The sequence below is a fragment of the Schistocerca cancellata genome, chromosome 9 (genome assembly GCF_023864275.1).
Source record: "Schistocerca cancellata isolate TAMUIC-IGC-003103 chromosome 9, iqSchCanc2.1, whole genome shotgun sequence".
Classification (NCBI taxonomy): domain Eukaryota; kingdom Metazoa; phylum Arthropoda; class Insecta; order Orthoptera; family Acrididae; genus Schistocerca; species Schistocerca cancellata.
The window spans coordinates 301,270,358-301,296,647 of NC_064634.1; the positions used below are offsets into that span (position 1 = coordinate 301,270,358).

At 42.6% G+C, this 26,290-nt stretch overlaps 1 protein-coding gene and 2 non-coding genes across 3 annotated transcripts in view; 1 reads left to right on the plus strand and 2 right to left on the minus strand.

Moving 5' to 3' along the window:
- LOC126101585 (prickle planar cell polarity protein 3-A) overlaps positions 1–26,290 on the minus strand; it is a 1,199,532-nt gene that overhangs the window by 1,106,353 nt on the left and 66,889 nt on the right. The window lies entirely within an intron of this gene.
- On the minus strand, positions 5,912–5,991 carry Trnal-uag (transfer RNA leucine (anticodon UAG)). Its single transcript has one exon. It is a non-coding gene; the product is annotated as a tRNA-Leu (tRNA).
- Positions 6,269–6,341, plus strand: Trnak-uuu (transfer RNA lysine (anticodon UUU)). Its single transcript has one exon. It is a non-coding gene; the product is annotated as a tRNA-Lys (tRNA).

A 26,290-nucleotide genomic window follows, 5' to 3' on the forward strand; every position in this document is an offset into this window, starting at 1 on the left:
TAAATGTTTCTTCATTCACACTATCTCTTCATGGTTTCGAGAAGGTCGATTGTAGATCACATTAGCCAATCCATTTCTTGTTTCTTTTTGCGTTCAGTGCAGAATTTTTTTCATTTTTTCTGAGATAACTTCAGGATTTTTTTCATTATTTCTGAGAGAGCTTCAGGGCATTCTTACGAACACGTAGTTCCTATTTATAATCCCGTTCGTTTGCTCAAAGAATCCATAAATTTAACGTAATTATCGCTATAAACTAATGTACTATATACTTACGTTATATTTATTTCTGTACTATCAGTTTTTGTTTCCTGTCAGTTAACTTGTTTCTTCCTCACTTCTCTAAAAGTTTTAAAACGCTGACTACGACACATAGTTTTATTCTAGATGTCACGCTAATGTATTTAAATGTGTTGTACGTTGGCACGATGACAAACCCGCATGAGGGTCGCAGATTTATCTTTTTTTCAGAGACTCCAAGTCTGCGACAATTGCGCCCGTAATTAGCTGACAGTGATGACTAACTTCTGCAATTTTAACTACATTAATTATCTTTTTGAGAAAGTAATTACTCAGATATTAAAATAGATTCTCCTTGTAAAGCAAAGTTCAAACACTAATTAACAGTGTTTTATAATTTTATATATTTATTTGGGTGATTCTACATTGCTGCTGGCAGTGACGTATTGAATATTCATTTATCCTGTTTCTGCTCATGAATTGTGTTTACTGAAAATAAATAGTGGAACCCAAAGACAGTAAACATTCTAGCGATGTAACGTTTCTCTATCACTGTCACGTTACGTGTCACAGTAAAGTAAATGATTTTTGGTTTTAATTATTACGGAGCGTTCAGTGTTGTGATAAGTAATTTTGAAGCATTTCATAACCTCTTGCAGTGTCACTTTCGCGCGTGCACTGACCATTACTGCCTACATAAATTTCAGTAGTTGTTGCTTAAATTCATATTTTCACCCAACATAATCAGTTTGATAACTTTTGCTCAGACACAAGCTAGCGAACGTATTACTGCATCAGACAAATACGTAATTTTTCCGGTTTCGATCGTTATTAGCGCGCCGATTCTCGTTGGCATAATGAATTTCAGCAATACATTTATTCGCATTCTGATGGTACAAAATGCCTTTTCTGAAAATAACAGAACATTAGGTACACGTATTATTAGTTACTGGGGAGTGTAGATAGGTTACACCGGCGGGGTCAGGGATTTTGTCTGCCTCGTGATGACTGGGTGTTGTGTGCTGTCCTTAGGTTAGTTAGGTTTAAGTAGTTCTAAGTTCTAGGGGACTGATGACCATATATGTTAAGTCCCATAGTGCTCAGAGCCATTTGAACCATTTTTTTTTTTTTTAGATAGGTTACGAAGGCTGTAGGATTTTGGATTCTAAGAACGCATTTAATTTTTATGGTTCGTATTTCAACATTTTCAGTGGTTGGTGACCCACAGCTGTTATATATTTGTCGAAATTCACGTTGTAGCACTGTCAGCATCGACGGTTGTGAAAAACCTTTACTACTGCTACCAGGTTCATCTGTTATCAGTCAGCACCATAATCTATGTGGATACTCAAATAATGCATCTTTCCGTACCGTATCGTCAAAGCCATAAACTGACCAGAAGAACTTAATACACAGAAATTAACTAGGTTCAGAAGATGCAAGATGTCAATAATATAATAGTACGCCGTAACCGTGCTCTGCATAATATGCTGGACAATGTCACTGTTAGATGTCTGAACTACGACATGCGTATTTGATTTCGTTCATCGTATTAGATGCTACAGGAAGTCTGCAACTATGTTATCAGGACTGACACAATAGCTGACTTTCCTGAATCATGTAATATGATGAACGAAATTAAGTTCTTAGTACCTAGCCAGGCAATGAAAGTAAATCATATGTATTTGAACTACTTATTCACCAGACATTTCGCTTTCGATGCTTCTTGAGATGGAAGAATATTCTAATAGCAAACAGCCCCCCCCCCCATTTCTAGAATATCATTCCACATGGGGTGCACCGTGGTTTTAGCACATGCCGAGTCTCTCCCGCGTATCTTTGTGCAAGTTGCAACGTAGAGAAATGCCGTACACTCACTCATACATTCATTCATCCTGTTTCAGAGTCATAACTAAGAAAGACCTTGAGGGACGTGGGATCAATCAGACAACGTATAAATATAAAGGAACAGTGATAGAAACTACATCAACAACTGACTAAAATTTAACTGTTTTAAACCATTTGCTTTTTTCTGCTGCCACTTGTATTATTCATTTGCTTATTTCTTAATTGTATTCCTTTGCTTACTATTAAATTAAGAAGTAAATGAAATGAGTGGTAATAGAAAAACACACAATTTAGTCGTAACACTCGCGCTTTGAACAATATGGCTATTGTGTATACACAGGCTAAATTTAAGGCAGTAGAACAGCACACAGGTACCACTTCTGAAAAAAGTTACCGGTTTGCAAAAACTTTTAGCAGCTATGAAATTGAACTTTTATTTAGTAACAAAACAATTTGCAGATTAAATCACAATAAAAATAATAATTTGAATATGATACAATGACATCTTCCCGGTATTTTTTTAAGCAAAGTACTTTCCCGAGACGTGAATTGCAATCAAGTTTATTTACACCTGCTTGATAATTTTCAGTTATTTGGAAAGGTTGCGATGATCTGCTTTTAGGTCATTCCTTGATTTTGTTCTAAAATTTTATTAGAACGTATTCTACAAGAACGTGGTGACGATATTAATAGTGAAGCTCCGTCAGTTATTTTGGTTGTTTCCCTAGCAATGTTATGCGTGGCTGTAAAAGGAGGGCGTGTAGTACGATACTCCAAAGGTGTTCGTTTCTCTGTAAACCTCACACTCGTTGAATTGCATAAAGTTGGTGCGGCAATCTTACAAAGCGTATTAGTAGGTAAGATTCGGCTTTTAATTCGTAGCAACTGGCGTTCACTCCCGCTTATACGCCACAGTGTCTGCTATTGGTGTTTATGAAGTCTAGTTTATATTTCATTTGTCGGTGGTCGCCCTCAAAAAACGGCAGCAATGTCTTCGCTGTTTCGCAACGTGAATGTAATAATGGCGGACGAATGCCATTTTGGAAACGACTGAAAGGGGGGAGACTGATGGGGGTCAGTTCCCGTCGTGGCTGTTACCTGTGGAGACGGGAAAAAAATGGTTCAAATGGCTCTGAGCACTACGGGACTTAACTGCTGAGGTCATCAATCCCTAGAACTTAGAACTATTTAAACCTGACTAACCTAAGGACATCACACACATCCATGCCCGAGGCAGGATTCGAATCTGCGACCGTAGCGGTCGCGCGGTTCCAGACTGTAGCGCCTAGAACCGTTCGGCCACTCTGGCCGGCGAGAAGGGCAGCTGTAGGGCTATTCGAATGTCGTTCTATGGTTCTCAGTGTCCCGTGAACGAGTAGTGTCGAGCAATCCGGAATGAAGTCTGTTAGTCCTAGTTCTTCCCGCTTCGGAAGACTGGTGACCTAGAAGACTAAAAATCTATTTTCGTCATAGCAGTCAAGCACACGCTGCCCACCCTGTGACTGCTAGATTATTTCTGACTTTGATGATAACGCTCTGTACCACACCTTCCACATCAACAATTGCATACACACTCAGAAACCACCGTAAGATGCATGGTGGAGGGTATTTTGTATCACCAGTAGGCATTGCCTTCCTGCTCCACTCGCAAATGGAGCGAGGGAAAAGCCACTGTCTGTACACCTCCGTACGAGCCCCGGTTTTTCTTATGTCTTCTTCGCGGTCTTTGCGCAAGATTTACGTTGATGGCAGTACAATCGTTCTGCTGCCAATCGCAAATGCCGGTTCACAAAACTTTCTCAACAGTGTTTTGCGAAAGATGCTTCATTTTCGAGTTCATACCGAAATAGTTGCGACATCCCGATAACGAATGTAGTAGCATGCTCTGTATTGCTTCAACATCTTTCTTTAATCTGACCTTGTGAGGATCCGAAACACTCCAGCACTACTCGGGAATGGATCGCACTACCGTTTTATACGCTTTCTCCTTTATGGGTGAGCTACACATTCCTGGAATTCTCCCAATGAAGCAAAGCCAACCATTCACCTTCGCTACATCATGCCTTGTGTGCTCGTTCCATTGTACTTCGCTAGGTATTTAATCGAGGTGACTGTGTTAAGTGTCATAGCACTGACACTGTGTTCCAAAATTGCAGAACTGTTTTTGCTACTCCTCTGCTTTAACTTACACTTTTCAACCTGCCACTCATCACATCAAACAATAATTCTTACCTGTTCATCGTTTGTCCTCCTACAGTAACTCAACGTTCACACTTCCTTATACACTACAGCGTTATCAGCAGACAGATGCAGTTTGCTGCTCACCCTATCAGTCACATCTTATATGTACACAGAGAACAAGAGCGATCCTATAACATTTTGCGTCTCTAGCGAACATTCGCCGTCGAGGACAACGTACTGGGTTCTATTACTTAAAAAGTCTTCGAGCTACCTACATATCTGAGAAAGTATTTCGTATGCTCGAACCTTCGGACATTGGTAACATTCTACTATTTCTGTAAATCTAGGAATCTGGAATCCGCCTGTTGCCCTTCATTCATGGTCCGCAGGATACCTTACGAGAAAAAGGCAAGATGAATTTTGCACGACCTTTCTAAACCCGTGCTGCTTAGTGGACAAAAACTTTTCTGTCTCAAGAATTTTATTGTATGCAACCTTAATATATGCTTAAAAATTCAGCAGCAGGCCTACTTTAAGGGTATTGGATCAAAAGTGTTAGCGACGAGTCCTCTGGGATAAGTTTTTTTGCTAAGCAGCTGATTGGTTTAAAAATCAACGGGTAGTCGTTCGGTGTGGATTTTACCACTAGCATGTGCATCTGTAAACAGTTGATAAAAAATGGGTCAAATGGCTCTGAGCAACTATGGGACTTAACTGCTGAGGCCATCAGTCCCCTAGAACTTAGAACTACCTAAACCTAACTAACCTAAGGACATCACACACATCCATGCCCTAGGCAGGATTCGAACCTGCGACCATGGCGGTCGCGTGGTTCCAGACTGTAGCGCCTCCGCCACACACCGTTGGGTGGCTTGCGGAGTATAAATGTAGAATGTAGAATGTAGAATGAACAGTTGCTTAATAGCCCATGTTGTTTCTTTATTTGATTCCAACACTGACTGATGTGACTTTCATTGGAGCACAAGGAAATTACTGCTGTTTTTGTGCTTATTTCCGCTCCCGAAGTTCTCTCATATCGATAGAAGATGATATTAACGGCTTCGACATCAGCTGCGTTTGTTACGAATACTCCAAGATCGGCAATCCATAGACAAAGTCAATACCCCGTTATCTCTTTCCCCAACAGAGGCTCCAAAGGAATAGCACAAATGTATGTATAGCGGGCAACCTTTTACATTAATTCTTTTACAAGGCTGTAGTTCGTTGGATTACCATTAACCACTACCCACGATTCGGAGCTGGACAACAGACTGATGACTGTGCGCGAACCAAATTTCACCACGCTCTTCTTAAGATATTTCTGATACATGGCGTCAGAGGGCTAAAGGATACCCACGGACAGGACTGCTAGATGTATAACTGTTTCCGTTGCATAAAACAGCGTAAAAGATTTCACCGCCGGGAGCTGCTCGGGACCGGTTTTCGTTGACGTTTTTAATCGTTGTAGTTTTAAGGCGCGCAAAAAATACAGCGGGCAGGACTAATCCATTTTAGCATCATCTGGCTTACGTTTTGATTTGGTAAATTGGTCGTGGTACGATGTCTCTATTTAGGTTAAACATAAGATAGTAAAATCAGAGTGAAAGACGCTACTCTTTAAAAATAGTTACTTTTCAAAAATGTCTGGCAGCGGTGGGATTCGAACCCACGCCCTTTCGGACTGGTGCCTAAAACCAGCGCCTTAGACCGCTCGGCCACGCTACCTTCCAAGTTACTAAATTTTATATTTGCTCTCCACGGTAACCATTGAACTTCAGTGGACTTCATTATAAAGTAACTTAGCATTACACTTGATTTAGTACACCAAGACCGCCACAGCGCGTTTCATTGCCACAGCACACCGGCTGGCAGCAAAATTTATTCTGGCCGCTCGGCGCCTGGCAATATACCGCACGAGGCCAAGCGCCTCCTACATCACTCCGTCACCACTGAGTCACGAGTCCGTGAAGGATAACGGGTTTCCGAGCCGAGACTATTCAGAGCCCGGATAGCTCAGTCGGTAGAGCATTAGGCTTTTAACCTAAGGGTCCAGGGTTCAAGTCCCTGTTCGGGCGAAAATTTTAAATTAACCATTTTGGTACCAAAAGTGAAGCTTCAGCGGAAGATATCGACAAAGATAAAGACGATGTGAGTCTAAACATGAAAAAACCATGCTGTTAGTGCAGTAAAAGTGAACGTTGCAATAAAAGTGGTAATCTACATTATTTTTAATACAAAACATCAGTGAAGATGTTTGCGGTATACGACACTTACTCTTAAGCGAGTTCTTATGCTATGGGCAAGTAATGATAGCACTCAAGATAGAAACGAGTCGTATTGGATACTGATTAAGCTTATCAAATTCACCAGCGTTCAAGTCAGGGGCACATCACACTAACAGCGGACCATACGACACATATCAGGATATGTTCGCTAATTTTTCTGATTCGTACCGTGCAGTTTCTGATAGAGTGTCAAAAACGATCTGCTGAACTCAATTACGAGCCTGGATATTTTAATGCTAGGTTCCGGATAAGCCTTACGGACGTTACTTCGTATTTGGCAACAATTAGCTGCCAGTCAATTTTTACGAGGAATTTATTGATTTAAGTGTTTCTACACTGACTGCCAATGTACAGGAATTCACATTCGAATATGCGAAAAAGTCTTTGTACGGTAATCCGTCTTCAACTACTTAAGACTAAACAAAAGAAAAGGAGTAATTACAAGTTGTTTCAGAACAGAACTTCGATAATATCAATCCTGAAAACAATGAGGCACATAGGCTACGTACGTAACGTCCATAGGCAGTAAGTTCCACACTTTTTATGAAGAGTCTCACTACATTTCCGAAACACCATAGTACTTACAGGATGTAGGAGCAACTAGATAATTAGCGTTGACGTGGTAAAGACGCTTCCAGGTAGACTTAATGTTAACGAACGTCGTATTTTGAGCTGCAGTGCTTAAACTTCAATAAAATATGACACGCTCCCAGAGTGATTTCATAGCGGAACTGTTATTCGAATATGTTTTCTACGTTAAGAGGACCACATGATTTCTACCGCCAACCGAATATCTGCAGAAAATGTCGTTCTATCAACCTTCTACATAGCAGTAAACTAAAATAAGTGTGCCGGCCGCGGTGGTCTCGCGGTTCTAGGCGCTCAGTCCGGTACCGTGCGACTACTACGGTCGCAGGTTCGAATCCTGCCTCTGGCATGGATGTGTGTGTTAGTTAGGTTTAAGTAGTTCTAAGTTCTAGGGGACTGATGACCATAGACGTTAAGTCCCATAGTGCTCAGAGCCATTTGAACCATTTTTTGAACAGCGTATGTAGGTATGTTGGAGTTGTATGCTATGACATAACTTCCTCGTGACGTAATCTTTCAAGGAGATGGCGCACCATGCCATTTTGCAAACACTGTGAGGGATTTCTTGGCTCGTGAGTTCCCAGATCGCTGGATTGGGAGAGGTAGTCTATCGATTACTTAGCCTCCTGGGAACCCAACGTTACGCCACTTTATTTTTTTCTGCAGGGTTTATCAAGAATCAAGTGTACCAGATGCCAGTTCGTGGTCTACCGGATGTGAACCGTAGCATTCATTCAGCTATCACAAATGTTGTGCCAACAGTGCCGGAAAACACTTGGCGACAAGTGGAATACAGACTGGATGTCTGTCGCGCCACTAATTGTGTAGATATCGATGTGTATTGGGTGTGTTAAAAAAGGTTTTGAGCTACCATACTTGTATAAATATAGCGTCAATAAATATCTTAATTACTTCTCAAGTTATTGCATTTTACATTATTATATCTTTAAACCTGTCACCCTGTATTTAGGTGTTCATTTATCCATGCATTATTCGAGAGTGGAACGGTTGAGAAATAGTCTGAAAATAGGTCTATGAACCTTCTGCCAAACAGCTGAGTTTCAATTGCAGAGTAGCCATGTAGACGCAGATTCTTTTGCGAATGCCCGTTATTGTTTTCTGCAGTCATAGCAGACTGGGTAAGAGGAAGCAATCTCCCCACAGAAGTAGGCTACAAGTACCGTACAGGAGACACGCCGCCTCTACGCCGTATTACCAACGCAACCAGGGACGTGGCACTGGAGTATGTACAGCTCGTACTTCTCACGGCATTCCTGGCTGAAGGCTTTAGTGGCCGCCCTGGACCGCTGCGGCCGGACGGTCAGCTAAATAGTAACGCGTTGTGTGTGTGTGTGTGTGTGTGTGTGTGTGGCGCCTAATGCGTGTCCACCGCTAACGACGTCCGTATCTCGTGCGCTGCAGACGGAAACGTGACCCCGCCGGTGTCCGCCTCACCAAAGCGTGCTCCGGAATGTCTCGTCGCCACCCTGCTGCTAGCGCGGGACACACTGCCGTGGAGGTACCGCTCTAGTCTCCTCGCATAAACAGCGATTAGGTGTCATAGCGCAGCGGAAGCACAGCACATAAACTGCAGCAGAAGACACGGCATCTTGTACTCTGTTTTTAGTTCTCTACGCGGGAAATGCTTAAGAGGACGTGACGTAACAATTTAAATGCACAGAGCTCTCACAGTACTACCGCTTTCATACATTTATCTATTTATCAGGTTACTTGGGGCCATAAGGGCCGGAGATGCTTGGCCAGAGCTTGACTAAATAGTCTACTTACTGCTGAATAGAAAATTTATAAACAGAAGTATGTAAAGAATAAATACATTGAGGTGACAAAAGTCATAGGATAGCAATACGCATATAGACGTATGGCGGCAGTACCGTGTACACAAGCCACGACGGGCAATGCATTGGCGGAGACGTCAATTGTTTTCAGGTGGTTCACGAGAAAAGGCTTCCGAAAGGATTATAGCCGCACGACGGGAATTAACAGACTTCGGACGTGGAATGGTAGTTGGAACTAGACGCATGGGACATCCCATCTCGTAAATCGTAAGGGAAAATTCAGTATTCCGTGATCCACAGTGTGCCGAGATTTCAGGCACTACCTCTCCCCAAGCATATTGCAGTGGCCGACGGGCTTCACTTAACAAGCGAGAGGGATACGTTTCTTTAATTTACGTCTATGGTCACAATCGTTTTGTTTAACAGATTACCGGTTTCGGTCTTTAATGTCCATCATCAGATCTGTTTCATAAAAACAAAGTCCTAATGTACTGCAGCCATAATGGCATCGTCAAATGTTAAATGCGGAATCGTCAAATGTTACATGCGGAACATTTGACGATGTCACTATGGCTGCAGTACGTTAGGACTTTGTTTTTAGGAAACAGATGTGATGATGGTCATTAAAGACCGAAACCGGTAATCTGTTAAACAAAAAAGATTGTGACCATAGGCGTAAATTAAATAAACTTATTACATATACGGGTCACTGTGTTTTTTCGCGACGATGTCGCAGCTTGTGAAGCGAGAGGGAGCCGTTTCGGTAGAGTTTTCAGTACTAACAAGCAACACTGCGTGAAATAAACGCACAAATCAATGTGGCACGTACGACGAAAGAGTCCGTTATGGCAGTGCGGCGAAATCTGGCGTCAATGGGCTATGACAGCAGACGGCTGACGCCACTGCCATTGCTAACAGCACGGGATCGCCATCAGCGCCGCTCCTGGGCTCTTTACCATATCGATTGGGCCCTAGACGACTGGAAAACCGTTGCCTGGTCAGGTTAGTCCCGATTTCAGTTGATAAGAGCTGATAGTAGGGTTGGAGTGAGGCGCAGACCCCACGAAACCATGGATCCAAGTTGTCAAGAAGGCACTGTGGAAATTGGCGGCGGCTCCACAATTGTGTGGGCTGTGCTTACGTGGAATGTACTGGGTCTTCTGGCCCAACTGAACCCATCATTGACTGGAAATGGTTATGTTCGGCTACTTGGAAACCATTAACTTCATCTTCACAGACAACGATGGAACTTTTGTGGATGACAATGCGGCACGTTCTCCAGGTCACAATTGTTCACAGTTGTTTTGAAGAACAATCTGGACAAGTCGAGCGAATGATTTGGCCACCCATGTCGCCCGAAACGATCCCGTCAAACACAAAAAAAAAAATTGTTCAAATGGCTCTGAGCACTATGGGACTCAACTGCTGTGGTCATCAGTCCCCTGGAACTTAGAACTAATTAAACCTAACTAACCTAAGAATATCACACACATCCATGCCCGAGGCAGGATTCGAACCTGCGACCGTAGCAGCAGCGCGGCTCCGGACTGGAGCGCCTAGAACCGCACGACCACCGCGGCCGGCCCCGTCAAACACACATGTGGCTAATCGAGAGGTCAGTTCGTACACAAAATCATGCACCGGCAACATTTTCAAAATTATGGACGGCTATAGAGTCAGCATCTGTCAATAATTCTGCAAGGGATTTCCCAACCACTCAATGAGTCCGTGCTACGTCGAAATGCTGCACTTCGCCGGGAAAAAGGAGGTCCGACACGATATTGGGAGGTATCAGTGTATCAGTGTAAATCCAGAAAAAAATTAGAAGACAATCCAGAATAAAAGTTGTCAACTATCGCGAGAAACAACTGCACAGAACAGAACGAGTGTGCCACAATGAAACCTTTCAGTTTGGATTTGAAGATTTGAGAGTTACCAGTCAATTTTTTCAACTCAGCTGAAAGCCTACTGAAAATTAAACCTCCTCGCTAGTGCGCATCGTTCTGCACAGTTCTCAAGTAGGTGTTAACCAAATGAATGACTGTAGCATTATCTTCTGAATGAGCAAATACTATCAACAACAGATCTCATGATGCAATATACATTGTGTTCCAGAAATGTTGCGACAAACTTCGAGGAGTTGAAGAGAGTGTCTTGAGGAAAGAGCGAGGACAGGAGTCCGTGTCCGGAAACATCATCCAACGGCACTACACAGCGTGTAAGTAATAGGCCCCGGCGCCTACCAAAAGCCGTCCTCTTCGCAGCAAACGAGACGTTGTATGCTGACGGACGGTAGATGGAACGTCTCGCAATGTTGTCTGTTATTCAGTGATCTAGACATTGCCACGAACGCCAGTGGAGAAGATGGAGAAAGCTGTCACATAGACAGGCCTTGTCTCCTAGGATTGCGATGATTTTCTTTTCTGAGTGACGGTTTCGGACACGGGTTTCCAATCTGCAGTTTATTTTTCTCCTCTATACCGAAAAACAATGGACATTTTAGAGGGTTCCAGGAGAAAAAAATAAACTGCAGACGGAAAGCCATGTCCGAAACCGTCATCCACCGACGGGAAAGAGCAACGCCTTCTTAGGCGACAAGGCCTATTGTTCCCCCTCTGCCTACGGTCCGTCACCGTATTAAGTCACTTTTGCTGCCGAAGAGGTGACCTAGTACCAGGCGGTGGCACCATTAACTTGGATGCTCTGTAGCGTGGTTTGGTGACGTTTCTAGACATGGGTTCCAGTCCTCGATTTATTCCTAAAGACAGCCTCTTCTCACCCTTTCAGTTAAACACAACATTTTTTGTGACACCTTTCATGTACACAGATGGAACAGCTGCATTTCTGGGACACCTGAACAACAGCTTACACAAAGCTTGCGAACTGATAGTCGTTATGATCGGTCTTTTCTGAGCTAAGAATATTCTCGGTGAGCGCACAGAGTAACACCAAACAAAAAAATGAAAGTCGTTTTCTTTTTCGTGGCCCTGTTCCATGCCTTCATGGGGGTCAGCATTTTATCGCTAAATCTGGCAATTTTATTTGTAGACGGTGGCCTGATTCCCTCCCTGTCACGGCCTTTTTCACCCTCAGAAAGGACTTTCTGTGCCCCATTTGTCTGCATCTACTGTTTACTCGTGTCGAAGTGAGCTGACATTTTCTAAATGTTTGCGAATCGTGTAAGACAGGCGAGACATGGGTACCAGGTAGCTATTACCCTAGTCGGATGTGGTAGACCATCTAAAAATCTCTTCCAGGCTGGCCGGCACACTGGCCCTCGCCGTTCATCCCTCGGACAGATTCGATACGGGGCCGACACGTCTGCCCGAATCTGGGAAACGGCTTGCTAACGTGCGCGACTACCTAGGTGTGCCATAAGAGAGTTAAAATAAGGGAAGTCAACAAGCCTTCGGCGTTTCAGTGTCAGAAACGGTGGAGCTCATGTATTAATTCTAATACTACTTCATTTGATACGTTATTTGTCCATTTTTTTCACTACTTCAAATACTTCCATTTTCTTCTGCTCTGGATATCTGATGTTAGCCGGTTTATTTCTATGCACTGCTTTGCTCCAGACGAAAAGTTTCGGGATTTCTTCATTTCTATTTCAAAAACTAATACCTCGAGTCATTTTTACTGAAGAAAGCTATACTCGCACCTTTCTCCTAATCTTTCACCATTTTCGTCATTACTCTCTTTATCCGTAAGCGCTGTTATAAGCTATGATATGTGTCGTTTTCTTTCAGCCCGTAGTCTAAGGACTTCCTTAATTGTTTCTTCGATGTGCAAGCTATCGTGGTCATAAGCTGCAACTTCTCCTTACGCCCCTCTTACAACTAAATCATATGTCTTAGCATTTCATTTTTATTACTCTCACTTTTGCTTTCCACTGGTATAGAAAGCTACGGATCAGAAGACGATACCGTACTCAGAGACGGTGAATTTCACATGGCCTCAGTGACCGGACAGTGTATATACCACGGCGTCACATATACTTCCACGGACTGCAGCAGGTTTCTCTGTACCAAGCATTCTTCCCTCCTGCGACACTCAGATTTTGAGCGCAGCGACAAGACGGTACCTTGTAAGGAGTACTACTATCGACTGTGATACGACGTAGTCGATCGTACCCTTACGCATCGCCACTTCTCTGAAATTTTCGGAGCTGAGAGCGTATTTACAACAGGCGGCGCTGTCTTGCTGCTTCATCCAACAGTGCCCAGGCGCCACCATACACACGCTTTTATGCAATGGAGTCGCTGCTCAGCTCGTGTGCCGTCGTTCATAAAAATATAGGTCCGGTAGTTTTTCATTGAATGGTAATGCAAAGTGAGCTACATGTTTTCATAAGGAGGCGAGGGTGTACATTTGCGTCTGACTGAATGGTCCTTAAGGGACGTAATAACAATAAGAAATAATGATGCCAAATGATACTGCTGGTTGTCGACTGCCGTGTAACAATTATTAATTTTAATTCAGTTAAAATGCTGCGAGATTATTCCAATTCCATTGAATGAACAGCAAAAAACTATTTCTTTTAGTTGTATTTATGAGAATGTCTTGGGGAAATTAATATCTGTAACCCACTGATAGTAAACCAATCTTCATTTCCCTGTACTAGTAACCGTTCCATCTGTGCAAAATACTTCACGAGATTGCCTTCTTCTTCTTGTTCTGGTATTGAAACGATGCGGATTTAGGTGCAGTCGCTGTAATTTTTGCCAACAATAACTGGAATATTCTATTGTAAACATGTTTCATTTTGTAAAACGAAAAACCTCTTAGTTCACCTGTTTCAATCGAACCACGCAATCAGTTCCTGGCCATGTAAATTAAGCTGGAACCGATGTATTTAGTGACCAATGATGGAGTGCCCTGTAGTCAGTTATTTTATTATTCTTGAAAAATAGAGCCTGCATCTTAATTCGAACTCCGATTAACGTCTTAAAAGACAATTTATTTTGTATGAAAACTAATTACATGCACGGTCATGTGTCACCAAGCGTGCCTTTAACCAACATTTTTACTCATTCTACTGAAAACAATGTATAGTTTTATTTAAAGTAAAATAATCACCATTTACAACAATTTCATTTGGGAGTGAGAATATCTGCACTTCACCTTTTTTGTCGCCTTAGGTTTTTAATCCTTTTGTTTGAGACTTAATGATACTTATAACCTCGAAAATTAATCAGTTTATACGAAAGGATGCACTTCAGGGGGATTTATCGCTAAACTGGCGGAGGGTGCGCGTAATTACACACGAAATCAGTACCGGCAATCTTAGCCGGCAGCTTACATTGGCGCGAGGTATTTATTTTTATTACCTGAATAATTTTTACGCGAACTTTAAGTTATGATTTCATTTAGAAAAGAAACCCATCAATGGCGAAATTGAGTGTGAAAGTGGAACTTAATTTAACTGCTACTATGAGAATGGTTGGTCTAGCGATTGTTAGAACTGTGGAACCTACTAACCTAAATAAGGTAGAGTGTATGAACTGTTCCTCTTTCAAAGCAGCCTGTTCACATAAATTAAAGAACCGATGGCATTAACATTCGTAAATACCATTGACAAGAAAGATTTTCGTCTAGGCAACATAGTCACGTTTCGTACGAAACGGGTTTTCTATGTTAGCCATCCCTTACCCATCTCCAATCTCAACAATGGTTTTTTTATCATCTGTCTTCTGACTGGTTTGATACAGCCCTCGACGAATTTCTCTCATGTGCTAAGCTCCACCTGAAAATAGCATCTGAACCCTACGTCGTCCATTAGTTGATGGATGAATTCCTGTCTCCACCTTCCCCTATGTTTTTACCCTCTGTAGTTCTCTCTAGTAACATGGAGGTTATTCAGTGATGTCCTAATACATGTTCTGTGTCTTGTCGTCCTGTCTCTTCTTGTCACTGTTTTCCGTATGATTTCCTTTCTTCGCCGATTCTGTCGAGAACTTCCTCGTCCCTTATCTTCTCTCCTAATTTTCAACATTCTTCTGTAGCACCACATGTTCTACGCTACGATTTTCCTTTGTTCCGATTTTCCCACACACTATGATTCAATACCATACAATGCTCTGCTCCAAACGTACGTCCTCATAAATTTCTGCCGCGCGGGATTAGCCGAGCGGTCTTAGGCGCTGCAGTCATGGACCGTGCGGCTGGTCCCGGCGGAGGTTCGAGTCCTCCCTCGGGCATGGGTGTGTGTGTGTTCGTCCCTAGGATAATTTAGGTTAAGTAGTGTGTAAGCTTAGGGATTGATGACCTTAGCAGTTAAGTCCCATAATACTTAAAAAACAAACATAAATTTCTTTCTCGAATTAAGGTCTATGCTTGCTACTGATAGACTTTTATTGGCCAGGAATGCCCTTTTTGCTAGTGCTGATCTGTTTTTTATGTCCTCCTTGCCTCGTTCGTCATGGGTGTTTTGCTTCCAAGGCAGCAGAATTCCTTAACTTTGTCTACTTCCCAATCACCAATTTTGGTGTTAAGCTTCCCGCTTTTTTCATTTCTGCGAATTATCATTACTTACACTTTTCTTCGTTTTAGTCTCGATCCATGCCCTATCCTCATTAGACTTTATTCCATTCAACAGATTCTGTAACTCTTCTTCACTTTCGCTCAGGACAGCAATGTCTTTTATCCCACTCTTGGACTTTTATTTCAGTGGTTGCTTTTTCAATGAATAGATTGAACACTAGGGGCGAAAAACAACATCTCTGTCTTAAACCCTTTTCATTCCGAGCACTTCTTTCCTCGTCTTCCAGACTTACTGTCTTCTTTTTGCTCTTGGACATATTGTATACTACCCGCACTTTCCTACAGCTTACTCCTATTTTTTCTCAGAATTTCTAACATCTTGCACCAATTTACTCTGCCCAACGCTTTTTCCGGGTCGATAAATCCTATGAACGTGTCTTGTTTCAATTAAGAATCAGCAAAACTACAGGGAGGCGGAGGGGGGGGGGGGGGTACATTACAGTTAGCGTACATGATAGGAGGGCTTCGAATGTAGTGGGAACGATTGACTGTCTCGCACTGTTGTCGTTGGTAGTGCCTCCTACCGCCTGCAGTGCAATGAGTATTGCCGGGAAATGGAGTGATTACAGCGGTGGACCGAACGCGAGTGGCTGCTTTGGTTGCTCCGTTTGTCAGAGGCCGGGGTGCCCTTGTGACACAGTACGCCGTCCCGCTCTGGTGCCAATCACGTGTCAGACAAGACACTCTGATACTGCCAATGCGTACGTGACCCAGTGCACAGGAGGCGCTGGGTTATCTCGGCGCCGCCGTCTCGGCATTATCTCAGCTGCGGTAACCCTCACCTGCACCGCATGTGCGTCAGGCGCATGGACAAAGCGACACGACCACTTCCTGGTGTTTCCAGTAACGTCGTTTATGGTCAGTAATACCTCTGCAGTTCGTAATACGCCCGTCAGCTTAATCTTAAACCCAAATATAGACGGTACGTTTGGAAATTTTGGGGACTATGTAAATGGTAGAGTACGTTTAAAAAGGAACTTTTACGTGAGCACACACATGGAGAAGCGTGACGTAGCGCCAAACACACTGACGTGAGCCACATTTCTTTGCTGCAAGCAGTCAATCATATTGAGAGGATTGTGTCCTAGTGTAAAGCGTAAAAACTATTTTTTTATATAATTTACGAACAACAGTGCCTTCGACGAGCGAGAGTATGGAGAAAATATGTGGCGCGGTTGGCTTGAACAAAAAATATGTTAACAGCTGTTCAAAGATCTTAAAGGTGGAGGGGTAACAGCCGATGATGAGCCAAGCATGATGGCAGACAACATTCAGCGAATGCGTCTGCCTCTATGATGAATGTCGGAGGAACTGCGCGGTAGCTAATTTCGTAACCAAAAGGCCACTTTCCGTGGAAAATTCCGGAATATCGTTGACACTTGTGATGGGGCGAAATGTTTTTCTGTAAACGACGATACGGGATGAGCTTTCTCCAAGTCGATCCTGTATCCAAGTGTGAAGCAGTGAAAAATCACTGATCCATTCTATTCGGCCCTCCGGATTTATGTTTTCCTCAGTTGTTAATGGCAGGGCTCGGATGGTTCCATCCACAAGGAAAGGAGCGAACTAAATGGTGGACGTTCTTCTGTTAGTGAATGAATGTGGACCTTCCGAAGAATTAACGTAGGCGTACGGCACAACGTATTGACGATACAGCTGTTCGGCGAAGGTTCAAATGGGGGCTCTGAGCACTATGGGACTTAACATCTGAGGCCATCAGTCCCCTAGTCTTAGAACTACTTAAACCTAACTAACCTAAGGACAGCACACACATCCATGCCCGAGGCAGGATTCGAACCTGCGACCGTAGTGGTCGCGCGGTTCCAGACTGAGGCGCCTAGAACCGCTCGGCCACACCGGTCGGCGTTCGGCGAAGGCCCTTAGAACTAGTCAATATACTGCAAAACAGTAACTGATCGCCAGGATGCACAAGGGAACTCGCGACCCTGTGATGGAAAAGATGGATCTTATAGAAGAAATGTTACTCAGATTATACTAAAGAAGCTGCAACAGTGGATAACGCTTCAGTTCGCAAGGCTGTTCGGAATTGGACTTCCGCTGATCGGCGATGTGTTGCTATTCGCATTAGTCCCTTGTTCTGTTCCATTAAGCATTTCATCGATTTAATTCTTCTTCTGCTGTATTTGTCTTACAACTGTTTCGATTAGACGCGCTCCACGAGTATTTGGCCTCTGTCTCTTCCTTAAGCTGTTGATAACTTGCCCATTTTTAATGTCATTTAACATTTCAAGCTTTCGTCTTCCCCTCGTTTTCTTCAATGTAGTATTTATATCTGTGACTCTTCGTTGCAATTTCTTCATTATGCAGTGTCTAGCAAAAAACTGAAGCACTCAGAAGAAGACGTGATTGGGTGACAGAAGTGATTTCTGGCGTTCCCCAAGGAAGTGTTATACGCCCTTTGCTGTTCCTTATCTATATAAACGATATGGGAGACAATCTGAGCAGCCATCTTAGGTTGTTTGCAGATGACGCTGTCGTTTATCGACTAATGAAGTCATCAGAAGATCAAAACAAATCGCAAAATGATTTAGAAAAGATATATGAATGGTGCGAAAATTAGCAGTTGACCCTAAACCACAAAAAGTGTGAGGTCATACAGATGAGTGCTAAAAGGAATTCGTTAAAGTTCGGTTACACGATAAATCAGTCTAACCTAAAAACTGCAAATTCAACTAAATACCTAGGTATTATAATTACGAACAACTTAAACTGGAAGGAACACACAGAAAATGTTGCGGAGAAGGCTAACCAAAGATTGATTTTTATTGGCAGGACACTTGGAAAATGTAACAGATCTACTAACGAGATAGTCTACACTACGCTTGTCCGTCCTCTTTTAGAATACTGCTGCGCGGTGTGGGATCCTTACCATATGGGACTGACGGAGTACATAGAAAAAGTTCAAAGAAGGGCAGCACGTTTTGTATTATCGCGAAATATGGGAGAGAGTGTCGCAGAAATGATACAGGATTTGGGCTGGACATCATTAAAAGAAAGGCGTTTTTCGTTGCGACGGAATCTCCTCACGAAATTCCAATCACCAACTTTCTCCTCCGAATGCGAAAATATTTTGTTGACACCAATCTACATAGGGATAAAAGATCACCATGATAAAATAAGGGAAATCAGAGCTCGTACGGAAAGATATAGGTGTTCGTTCTTCCCGCGCGCTATACGAGATTGGAATAATAGAGAGTTGTGAAGGTGGTTCGATGAAACCTCTGCCAGGCACTTAAATGTGATTTGCAGAGTATCCATGTAAATGTAGTGTAAGTCGTCGGGAATATAAGTGATTAGAGTTGCAACTCTCTGTCACAGGTAGTATGGATACCAGAATACATTAGTGTTGTTCGTGTTTAATGTTGTTACCAAGTGTGGCAGGGTATGTAAGTGGCGCAAACAGCGTTAGATACTGAGTGATCACTGCGAACGACATGATAATGCAGTGTACTCGTCTGACACCGCGTTGTCAGCACCTGGCGAAGTTTGAAAGGGACTCTGTTATGGGTCTCCATTTGGCTGGCTGCTCAAATCGTCCAATATCCAGATCTGTGAGGCATTCGGATGTGACAGCGTCGTTACATGGGAATGTTAGGGCAGGCATACTCGTCTTCGAGGGAGGATCGAAGTAGTGTCCGCCAAGAACACTGCAACCCCTTCACATCCACGTCTGCCATCCGGACACCGGTAGTCGGCTGCGTGGAACATTCTTTGACGTTCCTCACCATTGGTCGGGGAATAGCAGCAGCACCAGCGGCCGGACTAGAGAATTAGCGTCCCAAGCGTACGCTTCCGTTAACACCACAACACAAATGGCTACGTCTGGAGTGGTTCCGTGACCGGAAAGCATGAACTGTTGATGAATGCCATCACATTGTGTTCAGTGATGAATAGCGGTTCTACATAACCGCGGACAACCACTGTCGACAAATGAGTCAGGGATCTGCGGAAAGGTGCCATTGTTTTGAAGAGGCACAGCAGTACTACACTTGCGGTCATGGTGTGAGGAGGAATTGGGTACGATCTCGGGTCGTGACTCGAGGTGACTGAGGAAACCCTGGAAGTACATTAACTGTCCTCACGTGTTACCTCTCAGGCGACAGTATCGTGGTGGCGTTTTTCAACAAGACAATGCTCCATATGTGGCAACCCTGTCTACGAATTTTCAGGCGACGTTAAGATACTCCGGAGTCCAGCAAGATCTCCAGCCCTGTCCCCGACAGGACGTGTGGTACCAGCTCGGTCGTCAGCTCCGTTCCAGTGCCAGCCTCCAGGATATCAAGGACCAGTTACAACTGTTGTGGGCCACCTTGCCTCCAGAGAGGATACAAAGGCTTTCTGACACCCTTCCCAACCGAATCAGTTCATGTATCCAAGCCAGAGGGGGTGCAACGTCGTACTGACAGGTGGGCTCATAGTGCCTAGTTCTTCGGAAATTTGATTCGATTTTTTGATCACTGCAGTAACAGCAAATACCCTCTCTAGCAGTGAAGTTCCGTTTCGTTTCCTTCACCCTTTCTGTGTTGTCGGACAGTGTATACCTCCCGGGCAACACGTTTTCCTCATTGTTTCCATTTCCATTAGTTTCCTTTTTTCCCTCTTCTGTTCTTAGAAATGCTTCTTCATTCATCACTACGTCATCTCACTTCCGTTCAATCACTTTTCTCCATAACTATATTTGAAAAGTATCTACTGTCAGTTAGTGATTTGCAATATAACGCTACATTTCAAACAAAACAGTTTGGTATGTCCATATTTTATTGGTTTTTTTGCTGTAAACAAACCTTTCACTTTTTCAGAACTCCTTTACCCTCAAATTTTGTAACTATTTCTTACAAAAAGCTTCCATTTTCTATCAAACTTCCTCAGTACCTAAAATAAATACTTGTTCCACAGTCCTTCCTTTCAAAGCTATTTCGAGGGAACCATCACCACTGCTGATTATCATAATTATTGCCTTTATCCTCATTGCATACTTCGTTTCTCCACTTTTACGACCGTCGGAAATTGTTGTTCTTCCTCCGATATTACTAACACTGCTTGATAAAAGGCGTTGGAGTGAAGACGAGGATATCGGGGAAGAGAGACCCTACGATATTTGGAAAAAAAAAGCAACGCAACCCAGGAGCAGGAGGATTCTTGGATGTTAATTTTGTTGGCACTGTTAGTTGATGAAGAAGGAGTGTTATGTTTACGAAATTATTTAGTTTAGCGTCCTGTCGGTTATGTGTTCAAGATGATCATTAGCTATGCGCCACGAAAACCTGAATACTGCATTTGACGAGATACTGTGTATCTATTCACAGAATTTCTTATTATTTGATTATTGCGATAACGGTATGGCTCATGTGTATTAAGACTGAAAAAATAAAAACTGGGCGACCAAGACAGATATTTAATAACTGCCAAAATGGTCGCGGACTTCTACAAGGAATTTCTAGCCTATATTTGCACAAGATTTACACAATACTGTGTTCAAAATCAGTCCTTGGAAACACACAGGTTAAGCACTCACTGATTAATCCACTCGGTAAAGTGTTCGAATGTACTCAGAGAAGCTAAAAAAATAAAACGTTAAAAATATAAATGATTGTGATAAGTTACGAAACACGCGGACATGTCTCTGGTCGAGAATTATCGCATTCGCTGTAAGTACATTCCACTCTGACGTCACTACCTGTGCGACACCACCTTTTCTTTGAATATGGTGTGTAGTCGGACTCGGTCTTCGATAAGCAGTTGCTTGCAAGACCCCTGGTAAAGGAAGTGTGACTCTACCGTACACGTGGTTGACTACACGGAGTCCACAGAAGATACTGGTATAGGGAACAGTTACAAGTGTAATCGAAAGAGGAACATCATATTTCCTTCACGAAATATCTGATGAGTTCTCTGCTCAGAAGAATAAATGTTCCTATTACATGACGTCGTTGATAGTGTCAGCAAGTGGCGATTTTATGGGGAATATATGTTGTTACAGAAGATACAACGAAAATTACCTCAGTATTATCACTCGTCTCTAGAATTTGTTCCCGGTTATCTTTTTTAACATGGTATGGCGTTTAACAACTGGATAGCTATCCCTTGTTTAAGATCGGAATTATGGTACAATAGTTTGAGGAACGTAGTGAAACAATTCCGTAACTCGGTTCCCCGATATATTTGTATTACCCCAATAGGCCATACGTACTATGTCACGGAACTTCAGATAAGAACTCGTAAATCACCGACTTCTACCTACCGCAATACAGTGACTGACAGTCACACGAGTAGATACGTGTTGCCTCCCCCACGTGACAGGGACTGGGAGAATTTTTCCTCGATGAACTCAAAAGATTTGCGTGACGTTAGCAGAGCAGTGCGTAAGTTGATGCACGGCCATGTTTTGGCTGATCTTTGTAGCCGGTGGTCATTACTTGTGCAAGTACAGGTGCACGGGTCTCGACTTCGTTAACAAATAGTATCAAATTTTCCAGTGACGACACAACTGTACGTCGACTTGAATATAGACCTCTGAAACTTCCTTGCGTGACGCGACCTCTCAACAGTAATAAAGACGAAAGTGATTGTGTAGTGGTTGCGAATATTGTACGTGAAGAAATAACGAAAATGAGACAACTCATAGGTAGGCGACCGACGCACAAAGGTCCGTGGGTATCATGGGTGACCTGGAGGAAGGATCTGCTATTAACCCAACTGTTCATGAGCATGATATTTACTCGATGTACAGGGATATTTAACTACTCCCATATCTTGGTTTATTTTTAAATGTTATTTGTTTGCTAGCGAAGAGTTGTAATAAGCAATCAGTACATAGAATTTCGTATCAGAGTAACCAGGAGAGATTTTCGAAGACTCGAGAAGTGACGAGAAACTTAATCGCTGAACGATACGGAATGCATCAGTTGCAGGCTGCTGAAGTCACGTATGATGCACCGTAAGGGCCTGGAAAGACACTTCAGTTTTTCGAAGAGCGCGACGAAGCCCTTAACTCGTGAGGAGCAGAAATAATTGTCTATCACATACACAGAGGCTGGTTGGTGGCGGGTTTATATATTTCAGTTCATTTTACTTTGTTTTACAGTGCACATTTTATTTATCTAACAGCAACTTTATGACAGTATTTTTTAAAACAATAAATTATAATGTAATTCCACTTTGTTTGTTAATGATTTGCCCTAGACTGAAGAGGAAGGAAGACTGAGTTTAATGTCCCATCGACATCGAGGTCATTAGAGAAGGAGCACAAGCTCGGATTGTGTCAAGGATGAGGAAGGAAATAGGCCTCTCCCTTTCAAAAGGAACAATCCCGGAATTTTCCTGGAACGATTTAGGGAAATCACGGAATTCTGGATGACCGGGAGCGTATCTGAACCGGCGTTATACCGAATGACAGTCCAGTGTGCGAACCACTGCGCCACCTCGCTCAGTACACAGTGAAGAGGATGGGTCTTGATAAAACAGCGATAAATGAGTAAATGGACACAGCATAAATTTTAATTCATTTCGTATGCTTCGATCATTATCGTAGATAATAAAAAGAGACTTAAATGTCTCAGGGAAACATTTAATTATAAACAGTAATTGTTTCGTAAACATAGGACGTCGGTTACTTACGTCGTGGTTTCCGATAATAACAAAGATCTGCTCTTTTTTTTCTAACATAGGAGGCTGTAAAACTAGCACAATGATCAGTAATTAATTGATGCCGTTCTTGTACCTCTTGCAAAACGATGTATTCTAAATTAAGCGAAATGTGTGCTGAAGCGAACGCGATTCATTATAATCAAAGACCAATTCACACTGACCGTGAACGGGATATCTCGACACCTCTAATGGTGCTGTGTCGACATAATATGACGCCTCATTATCAAATTTCCCCGCAGGGGCCAGAACTGAACACGCAGTGAGGTTGTGCGTGACCGTTCGTTTTGAGGTGTAGTATCAACATTAACACACTAGCGACGATAGAAGTGTTCCATATATGATGACGTCGTGCCATGCGAGAGGGCCACATATACGTACAGTGATAATTCATAATCATTTATTTCCAGAATCAGCTTTCACTCTGCAGCTGAGTGTACGCTGATTTGAAACTTCCTAGCAGGTTAAAAGCAAATACCGAGACTCTAACCTGGGACCTGGTTCCCGATCTGCCTGAAAGTTTCAATTATGGATTACAGTTTATAATCCTAAACACGTGGTTCAACTACAACATTTACGGAATTATAAAAACGAAAATAAAAACTCTTAGCAGCCTGTGGTGTTTATTTAAACAAAATTACTATTACACATATACTGAAAGAAACGTACAGAATATACAAGGCGTGTTTTTTAAGTAAGGTCCGTTTGAAAATAAGTATACAACAAAAGATTATTTCAAAAAAGTAAATTTATTTTCAGAAAGTACATACTTCACTCTATTTTTCGACACAGTTGCCAAGATTGTTCAAACACGTATCATACCTCTCAACCAATTTTAAAATACCCTCCTCATAGGAACTTGCCACCTGCTCCGATAACCAAGAGTTCACTGCCGTTTTCACGTCGTCGTCATCATTGTAACGGTTGCGGTTGCCACTGAGTGTTGTTTGAGGTGGAGGAACAAATGGTAATCGCTCGACGCAAGATCAGGATGGGTGGTCTAAAAATTCCGAGCCAAAACTGTCCAATAAATCGCGGGTCTGACCTGCAGTGTGACATCCTGCATTGTCGTGGAGAAGGACAATTCCCTTTGTCAACATGCCACGTATTTTATTTTGAATCGCTCTGCGTAGCTTTCTCAGGGTTTAGCAGTATGCTTCTGCATTGATAGTAGTTCCTCATTGCATAAAGTCGACCAACAAAACACCATGCCTATCCCAAAACACCGACGCCATGATTTTGTGCTGGTACAGAGTCTGTTTGGCCTTCACCTTTACAGGCGAGTGTGTGTGTCTCCATTCCATGCTCTGTTGCTTCGATTCGGGCGTGATATGTTTCGCCTCCAGTTACGATTTGACTCAAGAAGCCGTCACCTTCTTCGTGATAAAGAGTCAAGAACTTCATCACACACTCAAATCTTTGGTTTCTGTGGTCTTCTGTTAGGAATTTCAGGACCCAAGGGGAGCACAGTTTCCTAAACTTAGGTGTTCAGAAGCAATGTAGTACAGCACTGATCTTGACACGTCAGGAACTTCGTTTGAGAGATCTGTTACTGTGAAGCGCCTGTTCTCACGAATCCTCACTTCAACTGAAGCCACCAAATCGTCTGTAATCAAAGAAGGGTGACTGAAGCGATCCTCATCATGGACGTTGTAACGGCCATCTTTGAATTCTCGTACCCACTTACGCTCTTTGCTTTCACTCGTAACAGTATCACCGTACACTTCGCAAATCTGTCGATGTATTTCTGCAGCAGACAGGTTCCTTGATGACAAAAACCGACGCGAACCTCACACGCGGCGGGCGAGTGGATGATACTATTAAACATTTTGAAATCACAGAACAGAACCGCACAGGGTAGCTACAGAGCTGAAACTGAGCACAGTTGTTCCCGAGGCATGCCGGTACACGACGCACGCGCTCGTTGCGGTATGAGCGCGAACTACTAGTGTCTACAACAAAACGGACCTCGTATTAATGCTGGAGTTCGGCATACTTTCGACTCCCAGTCACTACGTTAAGTCGCTGATTGCTTAGTTAATTTTCGTGTATGGACAGTGAAATCAGCTTCAAGCAAGTTTGTTTATTTGTGTATCTATTTCACCTGGCATAATTAGGACTTTCATACCCTCAGACGTCCTCAATGAACACAAACTGCAATTTGCATGGTACGTGAGCGCTATAGAGAGCACAGGAAAACAATTTTACCAAAATTTTACGGTAGAAAGACAGCATCAAACGAAGGAATTTGAGAATGCGAATTAGGGGTCGAAGCCGGATATTTACAGCGCTATGAAATCGTGAAAACGCTTGTCAGTTTGAAAATTTGCTACAACATACTTCTGTTAATTAAGTGATGGCGTGTCTGTGTACAAGAGCATACACATTTACCATTTACTTTGACCTCTTTAGGACATATTAAAATATGGACGTGTGATCGTTTTCATTTCTAAAGAAGTGCTGTATGGTACTTCAGCTGAGTTCAATACACGTGTAATGAGATGCTTTAAGTTTTTCTTGTTCTCACAGTGACGACTGGTTAATTCAAACATCTTGTTTATTATACGTTTTGTGTGAATTACACTTCATTTTGAGTAGAGACATCCATATGTCAGATTTCAATTACGTTCTTGTAGCGCCGAAAATATGCAACTGCAGTCCCTCGTTTGCATACTCAAATTCCTTTGTTAGATGCTGTCTTTCGGCCCTACAATTTTTTTCTATACTCTAAATGATTGAAATAACGATGATAATAATAATAATGAAATAAAAAGCAATGAATGTGTGAAATGTAAGAAATAGACTTAATAAAATTAAACAATTTCCTCATTACATTATTGATAAATGTGAATAGTGGCATGTAACAGAAAGGTATGACGACAGTACGGAAGGACTGAAAATGGAAAAGAAACTAATCAGAGGAGTAACGAGAAATAATAGGATAAGATTAGCGGATGATCTCAGATGTTAAGTCCCATAGTGCTCAGAGCCATTTGAACCATTAGAACTTTATATTATCTGTAATTTTTTAGTTATATCTTTGAAAACATTTAATACTCCTGACTTACCTCTTCTTCTATCACGTGTTTCTTGCCATCTTATCTGTCTGTGCGGATAGCAGAAGGTGATGCTGTTGTGCTATTTATGCCA